Source organism: Littorina saxatilis, unplaced genomic scaffold (assembly GCF_037325665.1).
Source record: "Littorina saxatilis isolate snail1 unplaced genomic scaffold, US_GU_Lsax_2.0 scaffold_989, whole genome shotgun sequence".
NCBI lineage: Eukaryota > Metazoa > Mollusca > Gastropoda > Littorinimorpha > Littorinidae > Littorina > Littorina saxatilis.
The window spans coordinates 39,679-49,134 of NW_027128057.1; the positions used below are offsets into that span (position 1 = coordinate 39,679).

A 9,456-nucleotide genomic window follows, 5' to 3' on the forward strand; every position below is an offset into this window, starting at 1 on the left:
TTGACGCCATTTATATGGATTTCAAAAAAGCATTTGACACGGTTCCTCACGGGCGTCTACTATCCAAGCTCAAAGCAATTGGACTACAGGGGAAACTCCTGAACTGGATCCAAGCCTTCCTAAGCAATAGGCACCAGCAAGTTGTTGTTAACGGCTCTCACTCAGCACCAGCACCAGTTACTAGTGGTATCCCACAAGGCAGCGTACTGGGCCCAGTTTTGTTTGTCATGTACATCAATGACCTGCCACGAGTGGTGAACAACAGTGTGAAGCTTTTCGCTGATGACACCAAGCTCTACGCAAGAAGTGACTCAACCGAACTCACAAACTCAATCCAAGATGACTTGGACAGACTCCAGGAATGGTCAGAGACATGGCTCTTGTCCTTCCACCCCCAGAAATGTCACACCATGAAAATAGGTCCAAAGAAATCGGACGCAAAATACCACATGACAAACTCAGCAGATGGAGTACAGCATGACCTATCTGAAACGACGCTAGAGAAAGATCTAGGTGTGCACATTGACGACAAACTGTCTTTCAAGGAACACATTACAACATCAGTATCAAAGGCAAACAGAGTACTTGGAGTAATTAGAAGAACCTTTCAGAACTTGGACAAGGAAACCTTCGTACAGCTGTACAAAAGCTTGGTCAGGCCCATTCTAGAATATGGTCACTCAGTCTGGAATCCACAGGCTAAAGGGCTCTGCAAAGACCTAGAGAATGTCCAGAGAAGGGCAACAAGGATGATTGGAAGTCTGAAGGAACTGTCATACTCAGAAAGGCTTAGGATCCTGGGAATTCCTTGTCCCCAGCATCGTCGGCGCAGGGGTGATATGATTGACACTTTTAAATACCTCAAAGGTATATACATTACCCAGAAACCCAATCTACACAAACCCCCACCCACTGAAAGGGACATGAGAGGAAACAGTCTTAAACTGTTTAAAAACTTTGCCAAGTCAAAAGTAAGGAGTGCCTTCTTCGCAGACAGAGTCGTCTTAGACTGGAACACCCTGCCCGAAAACGTTGTGACAGCTGATAGCGTTAACTGCTTTAAAGCACGACTGGACAGACACTGGAAAGACACATCAAGTGTCTACACACCAAGCTGCTACTAGCCCCCCCCGCGTATGCAGCTTACCTTTGTGGATCGGCGTACAGGTTTTTAACCTAAATCGTCGTACAAGTACAAGTACAAGTACAAGTAAGTAAGTGTTATCATTCACACGGTCAGTTGTATTAAGGAGGCCACGAAAACGATCAGTCCTGCATCACGGCCGGTCAGTGATTACTGACTGTGGTCGCAGACACATAACTTGACTTAACTACGCGCGGATACCCAGCGTGCACGAATAAATGAAGAAGAATAAATTATGATCATGAATGAATTACACGTAGAGCCGGCACACGTAATACAACTTCAATGTTGATGGATAACTGGTGGTCACAGTGAATACGGTAAACGGACTGTGTGGGAAGCGGTGTCCAGCAGTGATACCGGTGTCACGCCGGAACTGAAAACTCTACTGAACAATCCATCTCATTGCGTATGCACCAATCTTGACCAATGCGACCCTTTGACCGAACGAACTATGGGTTAGGGTTAGGGTTAGGGTTAGGCCCGTAAGGGTTAGGGTTAGGGTTAGGCGGTTAGGTTGTTCACGACCTGATAAATCAGTCTCCCCGATGTCAAGAAGAGTTAACGCATTCAAGTTGACCACATTGAGAGGGACTGTTCAGGCAGTTTTTGTTCGGCGTGACCGGCACCATAGTTTTCGGTGTAACTTTGTGAAGAGTAATTATATATTTTCAATGTACATGCGAGTGTGAGACGCGAATGCGTTTGTGTGCGCTCAGAACTTAATTGACGGTTCCGGTAAGATCTGGGCACCCTACTGAATTAGTATAAATATCCTTTATTATTATAATAAAATCAAGTTGTTAAGTTATTATAGTTTTTAATCGATGCTGATGTGCAACATTTTATTCTGCATGTCAGTCACTGGCCGCATACGTCTACTAGTGTCATACCATGCAATACACATTACACGCGCTCCTATTGACAAAGTGAAACGCGCTCTTGACTTCTGAACGTCTTCCTCAGTAGCATCACAGACGCGCTCTTATTGACAGGCGCGCATATATATAGTGTGGACAATTATACACGAGCGCTTATCGTTTACATAGCCTATTGTGATATATGCATGGCCACTATGATCATCGAATCACCGACCACTCAACACTGACTTGTTTCTACCACCCGGACAACACAAACTCCGTTGAGAAGGATTATCATAACACAAGTTATCTAAGCTTCAAGCAGGCTACTCCAGTTGACACCGACTACATAGTGGAAGGTCCCGCTTGGGTGATTACACACCGTGCGACGGGAGCGATCAACTGATTACTCATTACATGAATTATTTTGAAGGGTTGAAGTCAGTCATTCCTTTTCTATTCAGATTATGGCCATGGGCCGCAAGGAGACAATGAGGTCATCATAGTTTCAGTAGACCGATTGCACATGAATGTCACAACGTGACATTCTTTCAGTCAGTCATAATAAACACAATTCACTACGTCAGTCAGTGTTTCATTCGTTCGAGCTTAAAACTACATCATTTGTGTTTAGATACATCTACAACAACAACAACAAACGCGGCATGCTGGGTATGTGTGTGTCTGTTAAGTTTTGCTACAACGGTCTAAATAATCAGACCTGTGATGCAGGAACTTTTTCGTAGGCATCCATAGAATGGTCTGCATGATGCGATGCTGACACACGTCGACGAGCACTGGCAGGCACAAAGACAAGAATCTTAAAATAAAATTATACATTGTAGCCTACGTTGACTCTGGATAGACTAGAAAGTCATACCCGCACTGCTGCCGATCGGACTCGAACTGCACAGTAGTCAAGGCCCCTAACAACAAACCGGCTGTGCAATGCGGGATCATGCTTCAACAAACCACACACATGGCTGTATAAAGAGCGGGTTTAGCATTTTACATGATCTCTTATTTGAAGAGAGTATCTTGATCATCATCTTCACTGCACGTATCGTTATACAGCCTTCCATATCGAATAAGAAGCAAAAGCTTGGTGGAAATAGTTGACTGTGTTCTGGGGTAAAAACTAAAAATCCAAAGAGTGTATTATTACTGAACTGAGGAAATGTGGATTGGATGTGGGTGAATGACCATCTCAGTGGCAGGGGAATGGGAGTGTGCATGTGTGTTTGGTGTGTGTGCTTTTAATTTTCCTTGTGTGTGTATATATATATATGTGAGTGGGCACAATTACGTGAAATTAGTTTACTTATATCCGTCCATGCATACAGTTTGTTATTATTTTGTTCTTGCCGCAATTATGATATTGTATATATACATTTGATGTACATGCGCGAAATGCATATTTAACTCTGTGACGTTGCGCTTTACAAGCATTATTCAGTAATCCGAGGTTGTTTTTTTTGTTTTCTTCAGTATGCAAACAAAAGCAAGCCGTAAGCAAACATTACAGGTAGCCTTCTATTATAGCGCATATGTGCCAGGATTATGGGATCATCATTCGAAACTTCCGACTTTGTGTAGCTGATCTTTCACCCTTCACACCACGTGTCATGGAGTGAGTTATGTGTGATCTCTGCCATCGTGTGAGCGTTTGTGTTTGGTTGGATTGCTGCACTTTGAACATTCATTAATTTATTATCTTGAGGAAGTTGTGGTATCCACCGAGTCAGTCAAATTAACATAGAATGTGTGTGTCGTGCTGTGTGAAATAGGCGGGATTCAGGAAGTTATACGGAATAGTCAATTTCATCATTAGTGAGACCGTATCCAAAGATAAATCAGACCAGTGATTAGGAACAGAGAGAGAGAGAGAGAGAGAGAGAGAGAGAGAGAGAGAGAGAGAGAGAGAGAGAGAGAGAGAGAGAGAGAGAGAGAGAGAGAGAGAGAGATCACAATGATTGTATAAGTTTGAAATTGAATGAGGCACGCGTGAGTTTGTGTGTGTATACGAGTGTTTGTTTAAGGCGTATGTGTGTCCGTTTTTCTATATATGTGTGGTGCGAATTGTATGTGTTCGAGATTTGCAAGAGGCCATGTCTGTGTGTGTAACTATGGGTGTGTACGTGTATAAGAGAGACATAGAGAGGGAAAGAGAGCGAGCGAGAGAGGGGAAACAGATTTGTCCTTTGCTGGGGGCAGTGCTGAACTTCTACTTAATTTAAATGTTGTGACCCAAGTACATAACTTTCTTCCTTTTTGAAACTGAATCGGCATCGCCCTCATTGGGCCATATTTCTTCCAAAACACACCACACACACTTCTGTTTTTTAACTCTTCTTTTATTTGTGTCCAAAATGCAGAAAGAGAAACACTACATTTACAGAGAAAGCACTGTACACAAAGAAAAGATCATATTTAAACCAAAAAAACACGCACAAAAAAAGAAGGAACCTCTCTAAAGAACTCGCGAGTGATCCACTTATCCGGTATGAAAGTGGACAGCTTCGATCATGGAAATACAGACACTTAATATAACCTTTACCGGATGTCGCATTTAGCTACACACTGCCGATGTAACAGTTCTCTCACGACCCATACAAAATAATACATCTCACATAGGCGTCGCCATACTGTTTCTACCGACGATACAGGTCTCTCACGACCCATGCACGTCACAGATGCTTTCAGTGTCTATCCCTCTGCTACCTATACACTAGCAGAAGCTTTCAGTGTCTATCCCTCTGCTACCCATACACTAGCAGAAGCTTTCAGTGTCTATCCCTCTGCTACCCATACACTAGCAGAAGCTTTCAGTGTCTATCCCTCTGCTACCCATACACTAGCAGAAGCTTTCAGTGTCTATCCCACTGCTACCCATACACTAGCAGAAGCTTTCAGTGTCTATCCCTCTGCTACCCATACACCAGCAGAAGCTTTCAGTGTCTATCCCACTGCTACCCATACACTAGCAGAAGCTTTCAGTGTCTATCCCTCTGCTACCCATACACTAGCAGAAGCTTTCAGTGTCTATCCCTCTGCTACCCATACACTAGCAGAAGCTTTCAGTGTCTATCCCTCTGCTACCCATACACTAGCAGAAGCTTGACTTTTTAAATTGTATGGGTCCTGTATAACACAGGAAGCACAGTAAAGGTTAGTTTTAACTTACATATAATATACAAGTAACTAATTACGTAATTAGTATGATTTCGAAGAATACCTAACAATAGTAACATTTCCTTGGAGTAGTTTGACTAGTTCAAGAGATCTAAACAACGAAGTGACTGTGGTAAGATGAACAAAGTTCAAGAGATATCAGTGTTTTATTGTGTCTCTGGGTTGTGGATGACCCAGAAAGTCCGGCAAAGGTTATAGAGTAAGTGTGGCATTGCAGGGCAGACTTCTTCTTCTTCTTGGCATTCGCAGGCAGGGCAGACAAAACGGTTCATCTGTGCCACCATCTTCCAGCTGTGGCCATGGAGAAACAGCCTGTAAACACACAACATACAGGCACAATGTTAGACACTCACAATGAACAAACTGATTTCATAAATTGAAGGGGAAAAAACCATGTTGATACTCCGCTTCTTCTTCAGTAGAGCCATCAAAATCAATTGGGTGATTATTCTGAGGCTATTTAGTGGGATATATATGCTCCTACCTATACCAAAATACCAAACAAAATCCTAATCGCGGAAGTTAATGTGACTGAAGGATAGAAGCACCGGACAATGGCTGTCCTTCCCCTGCTCGCAGCTACATCCTATGTAACGATGTGAGATTGGCCCCTCTGTCACCATACCCCCTCAATATAGTTCAGACTGAAATGTTTCCCGGTAAAATTAAAGAAGTGAACTTATTTAAGGACAAAAGACATGTCAGTTTCTTGCATGTGATTGTGAAGAAACTTGGTGGTGAAATTGAATAGATTTCACCCAAATATTTTATTGCTTCAAAAACGCGTACCAAGTGGTTACATCCCTTGAATGAAAAGGGAATCATTTTAGAATGAATCACATTTCTAAGTTTAAACTAAAAAAAATTGGTTGGACAAATTTGACCCCATGAATGTTAGGTACATACGTTCGCTCGTCAGTACTATTGAAGGGTGTTTTCATGTTCAGTGTGAAGTAAATACAAGCTCAACGAGCCTCCTAATCGGGAGGTCGTGAGTTTGAATCCCGGTTGCTGCCGCCTGGTGGGTTAAGAGTGGAGATTTTTCTGATCTCCCAGGTCAACTTACGTGCAGACCTGCTTAGTGACTTAACCCCCTTCGTGTGTACACGCAAGCACAAGACCAAATGCGCACGGAAAAGATCCTGTAATCCATGTCAGAGTTCGGTGGGTTATGGAAACACGAAAATACCCAGCATGCCTACTCAATGAAAGCGGAGTGAGCTGACTATGGTCTCAGAGTATAGTGTGGGGAACCCAAATGGGCAAAACGAGCTCACACGTAACCAGAAAAATTGTGGAACGCGGAAGAAGAAGAAGGTCACCGGTGACCGATGACTTTAAGTGTTCAGTATGTGAGTGTTTGCTGCATCATCTATACCAGAAAACTAGTGTTTGGCCTGTTATTCTTCTTCTGTGTTCATGGGCTGAAACTCCCACATACACTCGTGTTTTTGCATGAGTGGATTTTTACAAGTATGACCCCCCCCCCCCACTATTTAGGCAGCCATACGCCACTTTCTGAGGAAGCATGTTGGGAATTTTCGTGTTTTTATAACCCACCTAACTCTGACATCGATTACAGGATCTTTTTCGTGCGCACTTGGTCTTGTGCTTGCGTGTACACACAAAAGGGGACAAGGCACTAGCTGGTCTGCACATAAGTTGACCTGGGAGATTGGAAAAATCTCCACCTTAACCCACCAGGCGTGGCCGGGATTCGAACCCACTACCTTTGGCTTTGGAGGCCGGCGTCTTACCACCAAGCCATTGTGCTTGTCAGCGTGTTATAAAGTTCCTTCCGAGAAATGTTTTCACGCCGCCATTTTGCCTTTTGGAATTTCTTTTCTTTCTGTATCTCATTCTTCTACTTTTGCTATGTCGTATTCGGAGTCCGAGAACAGTGTTGCTGGTACTGATTGCTCAGATAAAGCTCTGAGCTTGCTTGCTGAGCTTGCAATTGGCCATGATTATGAAGAAGAAGGGGATTGTTCTGGTCTTGAAATCTGAGATGGAGGAGATAAGGTCAAATGAATGACATTTTTCTCTTGAGGTCTACATTCAAACTCAATTTCTATTATAATGCAAAGGCAAAGACACTTTTCGCAAGTCACCCTTTGAAACTCAGCCTCAGTTGATAAACTACTGAGAATGCCAGGTTTTCATTGCTAAGATTAATGCTGAAAATGGCCATTCACTGATGCAGTTATCGAGTTCTTTCATGGTAGTACCTGTAAATAATAATTCTTTTTCTTAGCAATCTATGCATACCATTGGAAATCCTTGGACCAAGAAACATTTATCGGACAGAGGGACAGACAGATATACAGTGAAGAAAGTGATGAGGGGACACCCTCAGGGCTAAGCTGTACTTAATAAAAATAGGTGTCCCTTTGTCCTAGGTGAAACATACAGTAGAATGCAATTACTGGAGTGGCAAAGAAAGAGAATAAATGATGAAAACTCACCGCCAGGTCCAGGGATCCCACATGAATGTGCAGGGATTTCTTCATGTACTGGTTGGCCAGTTGCTGAACGTCTGCCGACCATGTCGCACCGAATGTCTGCCGGCCATGTCGCACTGAACGTATGCCGGCCATGTCGCACTGAAAGCAAATTAAAACAAATGTAACTGAAAGCAAATAAAAACAAACATTTTGTAACTTTATTTTAGCCATACAACATTGTTAATACTAAGCCAATAAATGAATAATCCAGGCATTATTTTGTGTTTCTCAAATATTGAGCATACAAATTATAAGGAATGATTTTTTGAAATAATATTAATTCCCATCACTTCACGGGACACTACATGAAGACATTATTTTGGTGAACATTACAATTGTTTAAAAATCGTCATTAAACACTCAAGTCAGGCTGAAGGTTTACTGAAACTTGTTGTTGTTAACCACCACCGACTGACCTGGTCATGACGGTCTGTCTGTCGGGGTGGATCTCAAACAGCCCCTTGCAGATGTCACGTTTGAACCCCATGTCCAACATCCTGTCAGTCTCATCTGAAAATAAGAAACATGATCCAGTCAACCCAGCACCGTCACTGTTACATGATCCAGTTAATCCAGTACTGCAGGGGCTCACATCCACGCCGGACATCCACGGATATTTTTTCCAAATATCCTAAACATTTTTCATGCAGGAGGACATATGTCCTATTGTTTTTTTTCACAAAGTGGTCATCGTCCGATTATGCTTTCATTTGATCCGGACATTGTCAATCCTTTCCAATTTACAGTAGTTTGATTTGCTATTGTATCGATGTTTTGCGAATCGATGTGTCTTTCAGCAGACAAAACTTGGGGAGACCTTATGTGCTTTTTATAGAGAAGAGCTTTCAAGTGTCGCAACTCTGAATGTTCCAAGCCCGTTGACAGTTACTTGCATCCCTTCGTGGAAAAAAGCAACATGCCGCCAAAACAAAAATTGGTGCTAGAAAAAGGCCAGAAGCACCGAGAAATATAATCACACCTGAGAACCAAGACATGCTCACGCGTGTGTACCTCGAGGGGCCAAAGGGTGACATTTAAAATAAAACAGTGAAGCTTGTAGAAATGTGAGCATCCACCAGAAAGCGAATGTGATGGCAAGAGAAAGAAACAATCACAGTGAGTTGTTGTCATTAGCTCAGTGACAGAATAACACGTTTTTATAACTTTGATTTGTTGTTACCCTTTTGCCAATGAAAATTATTTTATTTGTTCTGTTACCTTTGTGACAAGAAACTTGTCCTTCTGTTATTTTGACGTCATTTTTGATGTTTCATTAACACGACCTTGCGACACCAAGCCTCATCAATTTGTTTTCCATGAGACATTGGTAACATTGTATCAACATGACACCTGTCACAACAAGCCATGTAACATTGTATCAACATGACACCTGTCACAACAAGCCATGCAACATTGTATCAACATGACACCTGTCACAACAAGCCATGTAACATTGTATCAACATGACACCTGTCACAACAAGCCATGCAACATTGTATCAACATGACACCTGTCACAACAAGCCATGTAACATTGTATCAACATGACACCTGTCACAACAAGCCATGCAACATTGTATCAACATGACACCTGTCACAACAAGCCACGCAACATTGTATCAACATGACACCTGTCACAACAAGCCATGTAACATTGTATCAACATGACACCTGTCACAACAAGCCATGTAACATTGTATCAACATGACACCTGTCACAACAAGCCATGCAACATTGTATCAACATGACACCTGTCA

General features: G+C 42.5%; 1 long non-coding RNA gene across 1 annotated transcript; it reads right to left on the reverse strand.

The window, feature by feature from the left end:
• Window positions 1–4,328: 4,328 nt before the first annotated feature.
• LOC138956424 (uncharacterized) lies at window positions 4,329–8,263 on the reverse strand. The gene is made up of 4 exons (XR_011452650.1): window positions 8,117–8,263; window positions 7,662–7,799; window positions 5,104–5,508; window positions 4,329–4,725 (listed from the first exon to the last, which is right to left on the reverse strand). It is a non-coding gene; the product is annotated as an uncharacterized lncRNA (long non-coding RNA).
• Between the last annotated feature and the right edge of the window lie 1,193 nt (window positions 8,264–9,456).